At 43.0% G+C, this 17,918-nt stretch overlaps 1 protein-coding gene and 1 pseudogene across 12 annotated transcripts in view; both read left to right on the plus strand.

Moving 5' to 3' along the window:
- Positions 1–17,918, plus strand: part of LOC132207181 (uncharacterized) — a 95,021-nt pseudogene that overhangs the window by 20,831 nt on the left and 56,272 nt on the right.
- The window catches only part of LOC132207173 (late histone H2B.L4-like), a 228,244-nt gene continuing 215,183 nt past the window's right edge, over positions 4,858–17,918 (plus strand). For 6 of the 12 annotated variants that reach the window (XR_009443356.1, XM_059642380.1, XM_059642382.1 and 3 more), the window contains exons 1-3: positions 4,858–5,055; positions 5,747–5,828; positions 13,147–13,228. The gene's annotated coding sequence lies outside the window, so the exon portion shown is untranslated. The other 6 variants (XR_009443357.1, XR_009443358.1, XR_009443359.1 and 3 more) reach the window with 3 other exon arrangements.

A 17,918-nucleotide genomic window follows, 5' to 3' on the forward strand; every position in this document is an offset into this window, starting at 1 on the left:
TGGCGGCACTGAGCAACTTAAAGGCAGCGAGCGGACGGCGCGGAGACAACCTGCCCTCAGCTCCCTGCTCCTGCTGCCTGTCTGTGTTTCTCTCTCGGCACAAACTCTCCAATTCCTCTGCAATTCCGCATCTCCAGAGAGCCAGGCTCGATCGTTCCTGACCCTGACTCGGGAAGGTTTGCGGCCGAAGCGTTTTCACTCGAATTGACGGCTCCGTTGTCGAGTTAAACGCATTTTGCTGCTGCACTGATCGCTCTCTCTGAGCTGAGCGCTGGCATTATCATCACTTTTGGGCTGAAATCTAGAAAGCAACAAACACGTTGCCTTGAATTCTAGCTTTGGGGTTTAGTGAGGGAGCAGGGGGATAAGTTGAATCGAAAATCTTTTTAATTTGCTCAAGACAGACTGGGAAATATCATGATATGAGCGGACACACAAACACAGTTACGTTAAACTCTCCCGACCGCCCTTTACCTACAGTCTCTCTGACTCAATATTCACATCCATACAGTCGCAGGCCAGAAATATCGCGAAATATAAATGTGGGCGGATATAATTTATTTTCCTTTCAGCCTTTGCTCCGATACCCAGGGAGTTCGTTGTAGTTTTTTTCTCTCTCCTCAGTCACTGTTAAACTCTCTGAGGACGGAGCGCCGGAGATTCGCTCTTCTCCTGATTCAGCTGCAAGAGCCAATCATCTGGTTTGAAGTTACATTGATCACCCAGGTCAATATTTTTCTGGGAATAAACAGGCAGAGAAACACAAATAATAGCAACTGAAACTAACAAATCAGCCCTTCAAACCTCTCCTCCCAGTCCTCATGAAAATGGCAGGTCATCCAACTCAATAGCCTGTGTCCGTTTCTCTCTCATATCGAATCATTCAGCATATCTTCAGTCCAGCCATAACATGCCGAATTTAATGCCGAACTGAACTAGTTCCACCCACCTGACCCTGGCCTGTTTCCTTTCAAACCTGTCATGTTCACGTACTAATCCAAATGCCGTTTTAATGTTGTAATTGTAGCCACATCGACCATTTCGTCAGGAAGTTCATTCGACTTGCATCAGGCTCTGTGATAATAAAACCCTCGCGTATATTTTTTTGATCTTTCTCCTGTCAGTTTAAAAATGTTCATGCCGCTCTTCAATTCCCCCCTTCCCAGGCAAAGGACAGCTACCATTGTGTCTAGGCCCGAAATGTCAGCTTTTGTACTCCTCAGAGGCTGCTTGGCCTGCTGTGTTCATTTAGCTCAACACTTTGTTTTCTTGGATTCTCCAGCATCTGCAGTTCTCATTATTTTATGAACTTCTATAAGCTGACTTTCAACATGCTACACTCGAGTGAAAAAAAAGACTCGCAGTCTATCCATCCTTTCCTTATAACTCGAACCTTACATACTCGAAATATTGGTGAACTTAATCTGAACCGTCTCCACCTTAATCCTGTCCTTCCTCTAACTGGCCGACCAGAACTGTTGGCAGTATTTCAGAAGTGGCCTCACCCAATGCCCTGTGTAACGTCAATGTGAATGCCACCTCCTAAACACAAAGGACTGAGCAGCGAAGGAAAGCGTGCCAAACACCTTCTTAACCATCCTGTTGAGGTGTGATGCAGACTGAAAAGAATTCTAGGTCCTTCTCTTCTACAACACTACCCATTAATTGTACAGGGCCTACCCTTGATTGTTGCACCAAAATGCAACACCTCACAGTTATCCAGTTGAACTCCATTTTGCAGCCCAACCGATTGGGTTATGATCCCTTTGTAATCTCAGAAAACCTTCTCCATTCACTATGATAATAACTTTGCGAGCATTCACAAACATGCTTACCATGCCTTCTATATTCTGATCCACATCATTTTTATAAATGACAAACAAAAACAGAGCCAGTACAAATCCCTGTGGAAACCACTGGTGACAGGCCCCCAGACTGAAAACAAAACAGCCCTCCACTTTCACTCTCTCTCTATTGCCATTAAGCCAATTATACCTTGATTCTATTTCTTCACAATTGCTGCACACAATAACATTTTGAAATCATATAGTGTGTTGGATGGAGCTGATTTCTGCGGTCGAGAATTCCAGAGGCATACCGTTCTCTGAATGAAGAAAGCTCTCACTTTCTCAGCCCTAAATGTCCTATCCTATTTCCGAAACATGTAATTCCTACCATCAGGAATATTTTTCCAGCATTTATATTGTTTAAGTCTGCCAGTGGCTAACAGGTTTTTACAAAAATCCCTCATTTTTCTGAACTTTAGCACAGAAGTTCACAAACAGTTCAATCTCTCCTTCCATCCCAGCAATCTGCCCACTAAAACTACCTTTATAGTAACACCATCCTTCCTCAGATAAGGAGGCCACACCTGCTGTCAGTATTCGAGATGTTGTCTCACAGATACCCTGTTAAATTGCCACAATTTCTACTTTTCTCCTGTACTCTAATTACCTCTCCATGAAGGAAAACATGCCAGTTACCTTCCTCACTGTCTGCTACACCTACATGCTTAATTTCAGTGATTGGTTTGTGAGGACACCCAGATCTCATTGCAAATTCCACTGTGTCCAACTATCGACATCCAGAAAATAAAGTGCCTTCCTTTTATTTTGCTACCAACGTGTATAACCTTATATTATACAGTGCATTCCTGGGTCAAATTGAGGACACATTGATGGGAGGGGGAGTTGAACTGGTTCGCAACTGGGAGGTGCGGTTATTTACTGCGAGTGTAGGTGTTCTGCAAAGCAGTCTGTAAGCCTCCACTTGGTTTCCCCAATGCACAGAAGGCCACACCATGTACAGCGGATGCAGTATAACACATTGGCAGATGTGCAGGTGACTATCTGCTTGATATGGAAAGTCATCTTGGGGCCTGGGATGGGGGTGAAGGAGGTGGTGTGGGGGCAGGTGTAGCACTTCTTGCAGTTGCAGGGGAAAGTGCCGGGTGTGGTGGGGTTGTAGGGGAGTGTTGAGTGGATGAGGCAGTCGCGGAGAGAGTGGTCTCTCTGGAAGGCAGGCAAGGGTGGGGATGGAAAAATACCTTTGGTGGTGGGGTCGGATTGTAGATGGCAGAAGTGTCGGAGGATGATGTGTTGTTTCCGGAGGTTGGTGGGGTGGTATGTGAGAACGAGGGGGATTCTATTGGGGCAGTTATTGAGAGGGTGGGGTGTGAGGGATGAGGTACAGGAAATGCGGGAGACACGGCCGAGGGTGTTCTTGACCACTGTCGGGGGAGGGTGGGGTGGAATGTTGCGGCCCTTGAAGAACGAGGACATCTGGGTTGTGCAGGAGTGGAATGCCTCATCCTGGGAGCAGATGCGGCAGCGGTGACGGAATTGGGAATAGGGGATGGAATTTTTGCAGGAAGGTGGTTGGGAGGAGGTGTATTCATGGTAGCTGTGGGAGTCGGTGGGCTTGAAATGGGCATTGGTTTATAGGTCAGAGATAATGGGAACTGCAGATGCTGGAGAATCCAAGACAACAAAATGTGAGGCTGGATGAACACAGCAGGCCAAGCAGCATCTCAGGAGCACAAAAACTGACGTTTCGGGCCTAGACCCTTCATCAGAGAGCTCTCTGATGAAGGGTCTAGGCCCAAAACGTCAGCTTTTGTGCTCCTGAGATGCTGCTTGGCCTGCTGTGTTCATCCAGCCTCACATTTTGTTGTATTGGTTTATAGGTGGTCGCCTGAGATCGCGACAGAAAGGTCCAGGAGGGTGAGGGATGTGTTAGAGATGGTCCAGGTGAACTTGAGGTTGGGGTGGAAGGTTTTGATGAAATGGATGAACTGTTCGAGCTCCTCTTTGGAGCATGAGGCAGCACCAATACATTCATCAATGTAACTGAGGAAGAGGTGGGGTTTGGGGCCAGTGTCGGTGCGGAAGAGGGACTGTTCCACATTACCTACAAAGAGACAGGCGTAGCTTGGGCCCATTCCTCAGACGACATTTCCATCCTGGGCGTCCTGCAGTACCCTTAGTTTGCAGGAAAAACAACTCGTATTCCGCTAGGGAACCCTGCAGCCCAATGGAATCAATGTGGATTTCACCAGCTTTAAAATCTCTCCTCCACACACTGCGTCCCAAAACCAGCCCAGCTCGTCCCAGCCTGCCTAACCTGTTCTTCCTCTCACCTATCCCCTCCTCCCACCTCAAGCCGCACCTCCATTTCCACCCTGCTAACCTCATCTTGCCCCCTTGACCTATCTGTCCTCCCCGGGCTGACCGATCCCCTCCCTAACTCCCCATCCATACTCTCCTCTCCACCTATCTTCTCCTCTGTCCATCATCAGTCCACCTCCCCTCTCTTCCCATTTATTTCAGAATCCTCTGCCCATCCCCCTTTTCTAATGAAGGGTTTAGGCCCGAAACGTCAGCTTTTGTGCTCCTCAGATGCTGCTTTGCCTGCTGTATTCATCCAGCTCGACACTGTGTTTTCATAAGATTAGACGTGATGTTTTGAATTAGGGAGCACATCTAAAGGGTCGAATGGCCGGCAGCTACTCCACTTGCCCATCAGATTGTGAGACAGCCGCAGGGAGGCAGTTACTGACATGTTCCGGGAAACGATCGAAGTTCATCGTTCAGCTTCTGTTTCACGCTCTTGTTTTTGCGAATTGGAATTGAATCGTGGGAAAGAAAAGTCATTACATACAAACGTTCTCTGCTCTTTCCCCCACAGCCCTCAGTTGCTTTGCTGAAACTGGGAGAAAAGTGAATCGGGGAAATGATCAATTGATATTTGTTTCTGGGAATTATTCGGAAAAGTAGCGCATGCGCGATTTCCCCCACCCCCTCGAAAAAGAGCATTTGTTTGTTTAGAGGAGCGCATGCGTAAGGCCTTCCCCCAGCGCTGCCATTGAGGGGCATTGACTCAGTGAGTAGAAGAGGTTTGTTTGAAACAGGCCGCAATGGAGAGACCAGCGCGCAGGGAAGCGAGGGAACAGCAGGCTCCTTCCAGCAGCGCATCGAGATGTGAGTCTGGGACACAGAGGGGGCTCCGAGACCGGCATTGATTCGGGCTCAGTTCAGGGAGAACCGGGGGCTGTAGGTAAGAGGCCGAGCGGAGCAGGAACTGGTCCCGGAACTTGGAGAGAGAGGCCTTTCTCGGGCTGTGTGTGGGCCTGCTGAGGGAGACACAGCGGCAAGAAGCTGCTGCTGGGGGTCAGTCTTGTAGCTTTTAGTCTTCTAAACACTGCTGGAAATTCATTGTTTGGCTTCTGTTTCATGCTGTTTGTTAACATTGTGCAGTCTAAGTCGAAACACAGATAAAACTATGGAAGTATAAGAACCCTGTAACGGACATTGATCAGAGTCAATGTATTCGACAGTTAGTGATTTGGGATTTGGTAACGGCGCAGACATCGCAGTGGCTTTGGGTAGCACCTTACGTAGAGCTGTCCAATTATCGTTCCACTTCTGGATTTTACTCAATTGGTATCGAAGCATATATATTTAAAACAGAAATTATCCTTAGACAAGGAGCAGCTCAAGGTTAAAATGGAATCAGAGCTGTGTTTGAATTGATGACTTTAAAGTAAAGGCAGAAGTCTCATGACACTGTCATCATCCGACAGGTTATTTTAAAATGATAGGCTTTTGGAGCACTGGTCTTCATCAGAAGAAGTTAAGGAAAAGAATCATCCTAATAATTACTAACTGAATATTACATTAATCTTTTTGACATTGTAAAACTTAGTTGATGTTGATTTACAGGAGTAAACTCTTCTGTCTTCCCCCAGGAAAATACTTGCAGGAACAAGACAATGTAATACTTGGCCAATACAAAGCTAAGGGTGACCAGCTGCTTCTAACAAACAACAGGTATGTTACCATGTCCGAGCAGAGAACATCCTTTCCACAGGCACAGAACAAATTGAGTCAGAGATACATTAAACTCAATTTCTGGTGACATGCTTTCAAGACAACAGTCAAACACAACCAACAAAATACAAATAGTTCTTTCTCTCCCTCTGTTTTCTCAACACACACCACCCCATTTCAAAAAAATTCATCATTTGTAGCCTATTGGCATTTACAACATTTTTGAAAATGAATAGACTGAATTTTCATCTGAAATAGACACAAAAGAACTGCAGTAAATCTGCATTTAGTAACTATGTTTTCAAAGTTACTGTCAAGGTGAAGAAATAGTTCATGCTGCTACATAGTTACACCAACCATACATCTAGCAGATAATGAGGACAGATATGGAGGAAAACATTGACATTATTATCAGTAACAGAGCAGGACAGCATTAATCTTTTGTCAAATAGATGTCCCAGGCACAGCCAGAACAATTAAATAATGTGCCTTCAAAATGCACATCCTGTCCCAAAGCCTAACGTAGAATGCCAGCAGTGTGTGTGTGCACACTTTCTGGCACACACGCACTCCGCTGAGTTGTAAATATATACACTATCCCCATCACATGTGTTACACCATCTAACAGCCATGAAGATCATGTATATTGCAAACCTCAGAATGTGTAATATAGAAGATGACTTCCACTCACGGATTTCAGGTCAGAGAGGTAGCCTTTCATGATAAGAGACAAATAGAACAGAATGTGAGCTAAATACTTCAATCCTCATGTGTACATGCACTCCCGTGTTCATAATGTGAATATCACTCATTCATTATATGGGGGGGAAAAAAAATTGGACAAATTTTGTGGAGTTCAGTTCAGGCAAATGCGAGGTGATGCATTTTGGAAGATCCAATTCAAAAGTGAACTATACGGAAAATGGACAAGCCCTGGCAAAAATTGATGCTCAGAGATCTGGGTGTTCAGGTCCATTGTACCCGAAGGTGGCAACACAGTTCGATAGAATGGCCAAGAAGACATGTTGCATTCTTTGCTTCATCAGATGGGTCGTTTAGTGCAAGAGTTGGCAGGTCATGTTACAGTTGTATCGGACTTTGGTTTGTACACACTTAGAATCCTGTATACAGTTCAGGTCGCCACATTACCAAAAGGATCTTGATGCTTTGGAGAAGGTTGCAGAGGAAGTTAACAAAGATGTTGCCTGGTATGGAGGGTGCTAGCTCTGAATAGAGTTTGAGTACATGAGGATTATTTACATTAGAAAGATGGAGGTTGAGGGGGGACTTGATTGAGGCCTACAGAGTCATGAGTTGCAACAACAGGGTGGATAGCAAGAAGCTTTTTCCTCGAGTGTGGAACTCGATGACTAGGGGTAATGATTTCAAGGTGAGGGGGGACAAGTATAAGGATGATATGCATGGAAAATTCTTTACACCTAGGGCGGTGGGTGCCTGGAAAACTTTGCCAGCGGAGGTGGTAGAGATGTGCGTGATAGTGTCACTTTAAGATGTATCGAGACAGACACAAGACTGGACAGGGAGCAGAGGGATACAGATCCTTGGAATATAGGCGACAGGTTTCGGCAGAGGATATGGATCGGCGCAGGCTTGGAGGGCCAAAGGGCCTGTTCCTTTGCTGGAATTTTTTTTTTGTTCTTTGACACACTGAATTCCCAAGAAGTAGTCCAAGAAATATATCGAGCAAGAGATTAATTTCACCTCTCTACGTGTTACCATCTCATCGACTTAGAGGTAATTAATGTGTCATTTCCTTTTCTACAAACTGGAGAAATTGCATATCAGGACAGGTTTCAGATTGAAATTGACATTGACATTGCATTTGTTTGCATAAAACTACAAACTGAATAGTGAAAACCATCTGAAACACTTCTACTGTATATAAACTTTGCTATTTAAATAGACCAGAAGGAAATCAAATATTGACCTGAAATGATACAGAAAATAACCTACATTCAGGCAGATAACCTAGATTGTTGACTATACAATTAATAATGTCTCATACAGTGAGCTTGCAACAAGAAATGAACATTAAACTCTAAATGTGTCCAGACCAGAGACAGACCAAGCCGGAATAAGACATAAACCCGACCCTAGAAATTATACAGGGAGAGAATGATAAATGCATTCACACATTCACAAACCAGATAGCTTCAGGCATAGCCTAATAACTCATCTGTCAGATTTACAGGACAGGATTTGACAGGGCCAAATGGGTAAATACACTTGCACAGCCATAGAGAAGAAACTGACAGGCACATATTGATAACAGTACACTCATTCACACATCAGAAAGTGACAGGGACAGTAAGATAATTACACACACATTCAGACTGCAAAAACTGACAGGTACAGGCTGATAAATACATCCACACATGACAGGAAAGCAAAAGCATAAGCATATGTAGATTGATAACAACATTTGCATATTCACAGAAGATTTTGACTAGGACATATTTGTAACACTTTTGCATTCATGAGAGAGGAATTGATGGATATAGATTGATAACTAAACTCTCATATTTCACAGCAGAAACTGAGAGGGACAGTTGGATGGTTACGCTTATATCTTCACGTGACAGCTACCAACAAGTACGGATCAATGCTTATCACTCACACCCATATATTCATAGATGTCTGCAGCACAGCAAACAGACCTTTCTCTCATTGAACCTGCACTGTTTAGAAACAACCAGCCGACAATTCTACATCAATTCAGCCAGTATTCAAATTCCATAAATGTGTCATGTTGGCAGATGAAGTATCATCCTCACCTTTATCAGTTGTCAATTGCTTCACCTAGCATGATTAGAATATCTTTTATTCTATCTTAAGCAAGAGGACTTTATAATCATAGACCTTTTGTTTTCAAATTAGCTTAAATTTTGTTCAAATAGCCCTGTGTTCCTCTTGACATTCCATCTGAATTTTTACATCAAACACAAGGACGCTTCATGCCATTTTTTTCAAACAAGCAATATAACTACATAACCGTCCTCATTTATATTTTGCAAAGAGGGTTCAACAGTGTTTATTCTTCAGTAAATTCAGTTTGACGGCCCCAGTTTTACCCACTACATGACAGAAAACAAAAGTTCAACACCGAGCATGTTAATGTCTGCGCCATAAAACAAAATCGAAGTGAAAAAGCTAATTTTCTTTCCTGCACAAGCAACATTGTGGTCAGTCAGCCACAATGCAGTTCATTTGTTCATTGCACTTCATCTTTGGCAATAACATACTAAATTAACATCTTTAGTTTAGCAGCATTCCAAGACTTGTGCCACTATGCAATGTTGAATGATATTAATATCATCCTGAAAATATCCTTTGATATCACCACAGCGATTAGTCTCTGCAATGTATCCTTTACAAAGATCCATTTATTTTCTGTCCTCAACTCTTGAGGAAAAGCACAGACGCATTTCAGTTGCAATGTCTTGCATTTTCACTTGCTTATAAATGTTGTAGGCACAAACAACTGAAGAACATAGGCTGTTTCCCATATGCGAAAGGAGAGATGAACTGAAAACTCTGTCCTCTGCCATGGTGGTAATTGGCTGCCCACTTTCCAAGAAATACTTAATCTGCTCAGTAACGCAATACAGGAAGATGGAAATAGGATCAATTGAGTGTATCTGTCTGTCTTGTTTCATAACAGCAGCTCCTGTGCCAATGCACGGTGGGTACAGAATAACTTACAAAGCACGGAGATGCTGCCAGGTTAGTAGATACCCAGGCAAAAACAAAAGAAAATGCCATTTCTCTTAAATATCACCTGGGTGGGAGAGCTCCTCTTTCATTCAGCATTCATAGGACAGGGTAAGAGTGAAGTACTTCAATCCCGGTATGTGAATGCTTTCCTTTAGGATTAAGTATGAGGTATCAGCTTGGCATAAAGTAAATTAGTCATGTTCACTACATTAGAAAATACTGAAGCTATTGCATGATCAATGATGAATTCTACTGAAACAGCTCAAGAAGTAAATTGAAAGCCAGATTAAATATGCCTCCAAATATCGCACCATGTCTTAGATTTGGACATGTAACTAATGTATCAATTTCCTTTGTTGGAACTGAACTATAGTAGGCCAAGTCTAAAATGAAATAAACATTACAATGTAATTTGCCTCCAAAGAGGTACAAATTAAAAAGCAGCTCTCATCTCGTACAGAAGTACTGCATAAAGGTGTTATTAAATGGACCAAAGAAGAAAGCAAATAGGGTCGTGAACAGATACAGATGCAAACAGATAACTGGAGATTATTGGCAATGGATTGAAGAAACGCTCACATAATGATCTTGTTACAGGAGGAATAAATTTGAAATACACAGTCAGATGAGTGACTGCCCAATCCAGAACCAAACTTACTATCATAACCTGTACAGAGACTCAATATTTGTGGACATTAACCAAACTGCATCTACAGAGTCAGAGACTGACAAAGGTATTAAAACAGTTTCATTTACATGATCTGATTCATAGGGCATTGGGTAAAATCTCATTCATGTTGAGCAGCAGAGATTTGAACAACAGAAGGATGTCAGCAGTTCCTACAAGTAACATGTTCAATGCAACATTACCCATTTGAACATTACCCACAACATTACCCATTCGTTATCCATGTGAAATATGATGACAAAGCATGAGGAACACATTGACACACAATGCCAGACACTGAATTGATCCCATGGTGAACGTCAGCCCGATGCTGATGAAACTAACAATAACCACACTTGCAATCTCAGTGGGAGACTGACTATTTCAGAGAATTCTTACACTCTCTTTATGATTAATGTGTTATAAGTTAGTGCTATGATGATTTTATAATACACCTCACCAAGGGTATCAGATCATACATGCCGAGCTAGAAACCCAAACAGACATTTAAAGGACAGTGTGACTTAGACCAATACCTATCTTTAATTCAGATTGGCAGCTCATTAGAAAACTCTCTCTCATACAACAAACAGATGCTGAAAGGAAAGGAATGAAATTGATGCCTGTGGTCATCATGGACTGTTGGACCAAAGGTCTGTTTCGCAGCTGTATGACTCTTTGACAATATTACTACCCTCAAATTCACAAAGCAGAAACCGATCGGAAGAAACTTGCAGTAACACTCCCAAGCCTCATGTGGCATAACGAGGCACTTGTATTCACAGAGCGGAATCTGACAGGGGGAAATAATAATTATATTTCCATATTCACATCACAGAAACTGAGTGGAAAAGGTTTTCAATTGCACTTCAACATTCACACAGCAGGTAATGACAGGGACAGATTGATCACAATGTCCGTATATGCACATAGCCAAGAATGATCGGTAGAAATAGATAACTGTATTCTTGTATTCGCGTCGAGGAAACTGAGTTATAAATTCATAACTACATTTATATATTCACATCACAGAAACTGATAGTTGCAGATGAATAACTACATTCTCAGGTTCCCAGAGCAGACGTGGACAGGTACGGATTGAAATTTGCACCCAAATATTCATGTTGCATGTTCACACATCATTATCAACAGATTAATAAGAAAACTCACATCTAAATAACAGAAACAGATACTGATTGCTGTGTGAAGATGCAGTTGTATTTTTCAATCAGTCCCTGCCAGTTTTCACAATGTGGATGTGTGATTTTAGTTGTCAATCGATACCTGTCAGTGACTGCCACGTGAATGTGAGGGTAGTGTAATGCATGTTAACTACATGGATTTTAGTAAGACATTTGATAAAGTACCATGCAGCAGATGAATCAGAAATAGAAAGGCTCATGGGATACAGAGCAATGTGTTAAATTGGAAGCAAAGTTGGCTCAGCAACAGGAATCAAATGGTCAATGGCTGCCCTTGTAAATGGAAAGCTGTTTCAGGTGGTGTTTCGCACAGCTCAGTGTTGGGACCGCTGCTGTTTGTTTTATATGGTAACAACTTGGACTTGAACGTGTGGGTTACGATTGGGAAATTTTCAGCCAACACAAAAATTTATCAGTGTACTGGTAGTGCAGAGGATAACTGTCAGCTCCAAAATGATAGAGAAGGTTTGGTGGAAGGGGCAGATGAGTGGCACATGGAGTTCAACTCTGATAAATGTGAGGTAATGCATTTCAAGAGGTGAAAGGACATGAAATGGGAATACATGAGGTGGTGTGGAAATTGTAGATAAAGTGAGTGGTCTTGGTGTGCAAGTGTACTGGAGTGTGACAATAGCAGTACAGGTGGATAAGGTTGTTAAACTAGGTATATAGAATGCTGTCCTTCTTTGACAGAGGTATGAAGCACGCAAGTAGGGCCAGAACGATGAAACTATATAAGACACTGGTGAGGCTGGAACTGATGTATTGTGTGCTGCTATGGTCACCACATTACAGCAAGATGTTATTGCTCTGGGTATATTGCAGAGAAGATTTACTGGAATGTTGCCAGGGCTGGAGAGTTGTAGCTATGAGGAATAATTGTAGAGGTTGAAGCTGTATTATTTTGAACAGTGAAAGCTGGGAGTGCCATGTTTGAGGCAATTGGGATGGGCAGAGATAGAATCAACAGGGGGAATCTGTTTCCCTTGGCATAGAGTTTAAAACCATCGGGAGTTGATTAAGTGAAGTGGCAAGAGGATGAGAAATGATGGGAGAAAAACCATTTTTATGAGAGGGTGCTTATCTCAAATATGCTACCTGAGTTGCTGCTGGCAGAGATTCTCAACTCTTGTAAGAACATACCTGGACCTCCACATTAACTCTGTAAGCTGCAGGGCTATGGGATGTATGCAAGAAGATCGGATTATGATGGCCATTTTGGGGTGTTTGGGTCAGCATGGAGATGATGAGCTCAATGGCCACCTTCTGTGCTGTATAATTTAAATTGATCAATAGTTCCTTATCATTCTGTCCCTGCCATTCTCTGCTGTGTAATTCATGAGTAATTACCAAAGACTTAGAGGGACACATTGATAACTACAGTCACACATTCACTAAGTAGGAACTAACATGAATAGATCAATAACTAAACTCATATCCACTGACAAGCTTCCACTGGGGAGTTCCAGTCATGGAGCTGTACAGGTATCATTTACTTTGAGGACCTCATTCAAATGGTGTTGAAGTTTTTAGAAATGATCAGACAAGGAGCAGCTCAGGGCTAGATTGGACCAAGACCCATAGTTATGTCAGAATTCCTAGTGATATTAAAATATCCAAATGATTATTAACTAAATGTTGTGTTGATCAGTTAAACATTGTCAAACCCAACTGATGCTGGTTTACACGAACTATCTCTTCTGTTTTCCTGCAGAAAAACACTTGAAGGACCAAGACAAAGTAAGATTTCTTCAGTACAATGGCAAGTGTGACCAGATCCTTCTGACAAACAGCAGGTATGTTCCCACTGTCAGAACATCCTTTCCACAGTCACAGAGCAGATTGAGTCAGACACACAGTGAGCTTAATTTCCAACAGATATGTTCAAACAAACAGTAAAACGACGTTGAGGAAATGAAACTTTATTTTTCTTATCTCTCCATTCCAAATGCACAGTTCCAACAAATTTCAGAATTCATCACCCATTGACTTTTACACCATTTTGAAGATGGATAGACTGAAATTATACACTCAGTATCTGAATGAAATCCACGTAAAATTACTCTCATAGCAACTATCACATAATGAGTCACACCTCCACCGATAATATTCGAGGCTGCTGACAATTAAGCCAGTTTTACAAGTAGAAAATGACCGGTATGGATTGATACCTAACCTCACTCATTTGTATTGCAAATGCTTATGAAAAAAAAATGATGACGAGACTCACATTGACATTGCAGAAACGGACAGCTAAAGATTAATAAAGATATTCACACATTCACATCATAGCAACTGGTATGCACACGTTCGTAAACAACACTCACATTCACATAGCAAACTGACAGCAACTTAACGGTAACTACTTTCACATATCCACATAGCAGAAACTGGCAGCTACATATTGATGACAACTCCCAATTTCATAGACCACAAAGTGACAGGTACAGATTTGTAACTGCAATCACATATCCACAGATTAAAAAAATACTGACTGTTACAGTTTGATGACTATACTCAAATATTCACAACGTATATTCCCACAGGTACACATTGATAACTTTACTGGCAAATTATGAGGTACTGACAGGTACAGGTGCTCGACATGCACATATCCATACGTAAGAAATTGATAGGAACTGATTGACGATAACCTTAGAGATAGCAAGAGCTGCAGATACTGGAGTCAGCCTTCCCAGTTTTACAAAGCATTAGCTGACAGGTACGGTTTGGTAACTACTCTCATATTCACAGAGTAGAAGCCGACAGGCTGTTATTGATAGCTGCACACATGGTCACCAAGCAGAAACTCAGAGATTGATAACAGTGACATTGAAATTGCAGAAACTGGCGGCTACCCATTGATAACTGCTGTTACACTTGCATTGCAGGAACCGTTGGGGTCAGATTAATAACCATGCTGTTGTTGAATTGCTTGACAAGCTTGTTGTTGCTTGTTTACAGACATTTTGTCACCATACGACATAATACCTTCAGTGCACCTCTGGTGATGCATTGCTGTTGTGTCCTGCTGGCTGTTTATGTGCCGCAGTTTGCTGGGGTGGCTGACATCACTGCCGGATTTGTTTCTCAGTGGTTGGTATATGGGATCCTGCTCTATGCATTTGTTAATGGCATTCCAGTTTGAATATCAGGCCTCCAGGAATTCTCATGCATGTCTTTGGTTGACTTGTCCTCAGATGACTACGTTGTCCCAGTCAAATCGGTGTCCCACTTCGTCCATGTGTATTGAGATGAGTGATAGTTGGCCATGTCTCTTGGTAGCTAGATGGTGTTTATGAATTGTGATGTCTAGCTTCCTACCAGTTTGGCCTTTGTAATGTTTTTGGCATCTGTCCACGATATCTCGCAAATAACGTTGGTTCTGTCAGTTATGGTTGTTGGATCGGGGTAATATGGTGGTCATTTCTGATAATGTTTTTCATGTATGGTGGGGAGACCAGTGTCTCTGGATGTGTTGTGTTATCCATTTGTCGTCTGTTGTGCAGGTGTTGAAGGACTACGCTTTTCAGGTAACCCCGTCATTTCTGTAGACACTGTATCAGTGTTCTTACATAGAACATTACTGCACAGTACAGGCCCATCAGCCCTCGATGTTGTGCCAACCTGTCATACCGATCTGAAGCCCATCTAACCTACAATATTCCATGCACGTCCATATGTTATCCAATGATGACTTAAATGTACCTAAAGTTGGCGAATCTACTACCGTTGCAGGCAAAGCGTTCCATTCCCTTACAACTCTCTGAGTAAAGAAACTACCTCTGACATCTGTCCTGTATCTTTCACCCCTCAATTTAAAACTATGCCCCCTCATGCTCGCTGTCACCATCCTAGGAAAACGGCTGTCCCTATCCACTCTATCTAACCCTCTGATTATTTTATGTGTTTCAATTAAGTCACCTCTCAACCTTCTTCTCTCCAATGAAAACAGCCTCAGGTCTCTCAGCCTTTCCTCGTAAGACCTTCCCTCCATACCAGGCAACATCCCAGTAAATCTGCTCTGCACCCTTTCCAAAGCTTCCACATCCTTCTTATAATGCGGTGACCAGAACTGTACTCAGTACTCCAAGTGCGGCTGCACCAGAGTTTTGTGCAGCTGCAGCATAACCTCTTCGTTCCAGAACTCGATCCCTCTATTAATAAAAGCTAAAACACTGTATGCCTTCTTAACAGCCCTGTCAACCTGGGTGGCAACTTTCAAGGATCTGTGTACGTGGACACCGAGATCGTTCTGCTCATCGCCACTACCAAGAATCTTACCCCAGTACTTTGCCTTCTGGTTACTCCTACCAAAGTGCATCACCTCACACTTGTCTGCATTAAACTCCATTTGCCACCTCTCAGCCCAGCTCTGCAGCTTATCTATGTCTCTCTGCAACCTACAGCATCCTTCGTCACTATCTTCAACTCCGCCGACCTTGGTGTCGTCCGCAAATTTACTAACACATCCTTCTACGCCCTCATCCAGGTCATTTATAAAAATGACAAACAGCAGTGGACCCAACACCGACCCTTGCGGTACACCTCTAGTAACTGCTGTCCAGGATGAACATTTCCCATCAACTACCACCCTCTGTCTTCTTTCAGCAGGCCAATTTCCGATCCAAACTGCTATATCTCCCACAATTCCATTCCTCCGCATTTTGTACAATAGCCTACTGTGGGGAACCTTATCGAATGTCTTGCTGAAATCCAACACATCAACAGGTTTACTCTCATCTACCTGTTTGGTCACCTTCTCAAAGAACTCAATAAGATTTGTGAGGCACGCCTTTCCCTTCACAAAACCGTGCTGACTATCCCTAATCAATTTATTCTTTTCTAGATGATTATAAATCCTATCCCTTATAATCTTTCTAACACGTTGCCAATACCTGAGGTAAGGCTCACTGATCTATAATTATCAGGGTTGTCTCTACTCCCCTTCTTGAACAGGGGAACCACATTTGCTATCCTCCAGTCATCTGGCACTATTCCTGCAGACAATGACGAGTTAAAGATCAACGTTAAAGGCTCGGCAATCTCCTCCCTGGCTTCCCAGAGGATCCTCAGATAAATGCCATCCGGCCCAGAGGACTTATCTATCGTCACCCTCTGTAGGATTTCTAATACCTCTTCCTTGTGAACCTCAATCCCACCCAGTCTAATAGCCTGTATCTCAGTATTCTCCTCGACAACATTGCTGTTTTCAGGAGTGAATACTGTTGAAAAATATGCATTGAGTGCTTCCCCTATCTCCTCTGACTCCCCACACAATCTACCGCTACTATCCTTGATTGGCCCTCATCTTACTTTTGTCATTCTTTTATTCCTTAAATACCTATAGAAAGCCTTAGGGCTTACCCTGATCCTATCCGCCAACAACTTCTCATGTCTCCTCCTGGCTCTTCTGAGCTCTCTCTTTAGGTCTTTCCTGGCTACCCCGTAGCCCTCAAGCACTCTAACTGAGCCTTCACATCTTATCCTAACATAAGTCTTCTTCTTCCTCTTTACCAGAGATTCCACCTCCTTCGTAAACCACGGCTCCCGCGCCGTACAGCTTCCTCCCTGACTGACAGGTACATACTTATGTAGGACACACAGGAGGTTTTCCTTGAATAAACTCCACATTTCTAATGTGCCCATCCCCTGCAGTTTCCTTCCCCATCCTATGCTCCCTAAATCTTGCCTTATCTCATCGTAATTGCCTTTCCCCCAGCTATAACTCTTGCCGAGTGGTATACACATATCCTTTTCCATCACTAAAGTAAACATAACAGAATTGTGATCGCTATCACTGAAGTGCTCACCTACTTCCAAATCCAACACCTGGTCGGGCTCTTGCCCAGTACCAAATCTAATGTGGCTTCGCCCCTTGTTGGCCTATCTACATACTGTGTCAGGAAGCCCTCCTGCACACACTGGACAAAAACTGACCCATCTATAGTAATTGAACTATAGTGTTCCCAGTCAATATTTGGAAAGTTGAAGTCCCCCATGACAACGACCCAGTCTCTCTCACTCCTATCGAGAATCATCTTTGCTATCCTTTCCTCTACATCTCTGGAACTATTCGGAGGCCTATAGGAAACTCCCAACAGGGTGACCTCTCCTTTCCTGTTTCTAACCTCAGCCCATACTACCTCAGTTGATGAGTCCCCAAACATGCTTTCTGCAACTGTAATCCTTGACCAACAATGCCACACCTCCCTCATTTTACCATCTTCTCTGTTCTTACTGAAACATCTAAATCCCGGAACCTGCAACAACCATTCCTGTCCCTGCTCTATCCATGTCTCTGAAATGGCCACAACATTGAAGTCCCAGGTACTAACCTATGCTGCAAGTTCACCCACCTTATTCCGGACGCTCCTGGCGTTGAAGTGGACACACTTCAAAGCAACTTCTTGCTTGCCGGCGCCATCTTGCATCCCTGAAACTTTATTTCTGACCTCCCTACTCTCAACCTTTTCTATCCTCAAC

The sequence above is a fragment of the Stegostoma tigrinum genome, chromosome 44, assembly GCF_030684315.1.
Source record: "Stegostoma tigrinum isolate sSteTig4 chromosome 44, sSteTig4.hap1, whole genome shotgun sequence".
Taxonomy (NCBI): domain Eukaryota; kingdom Metazoa; phylum Chordata; class Chondrichthyes; order Orectolobiformes; family Stegostomatidae; genus Stegostoma; species Stegostoma tigrinum.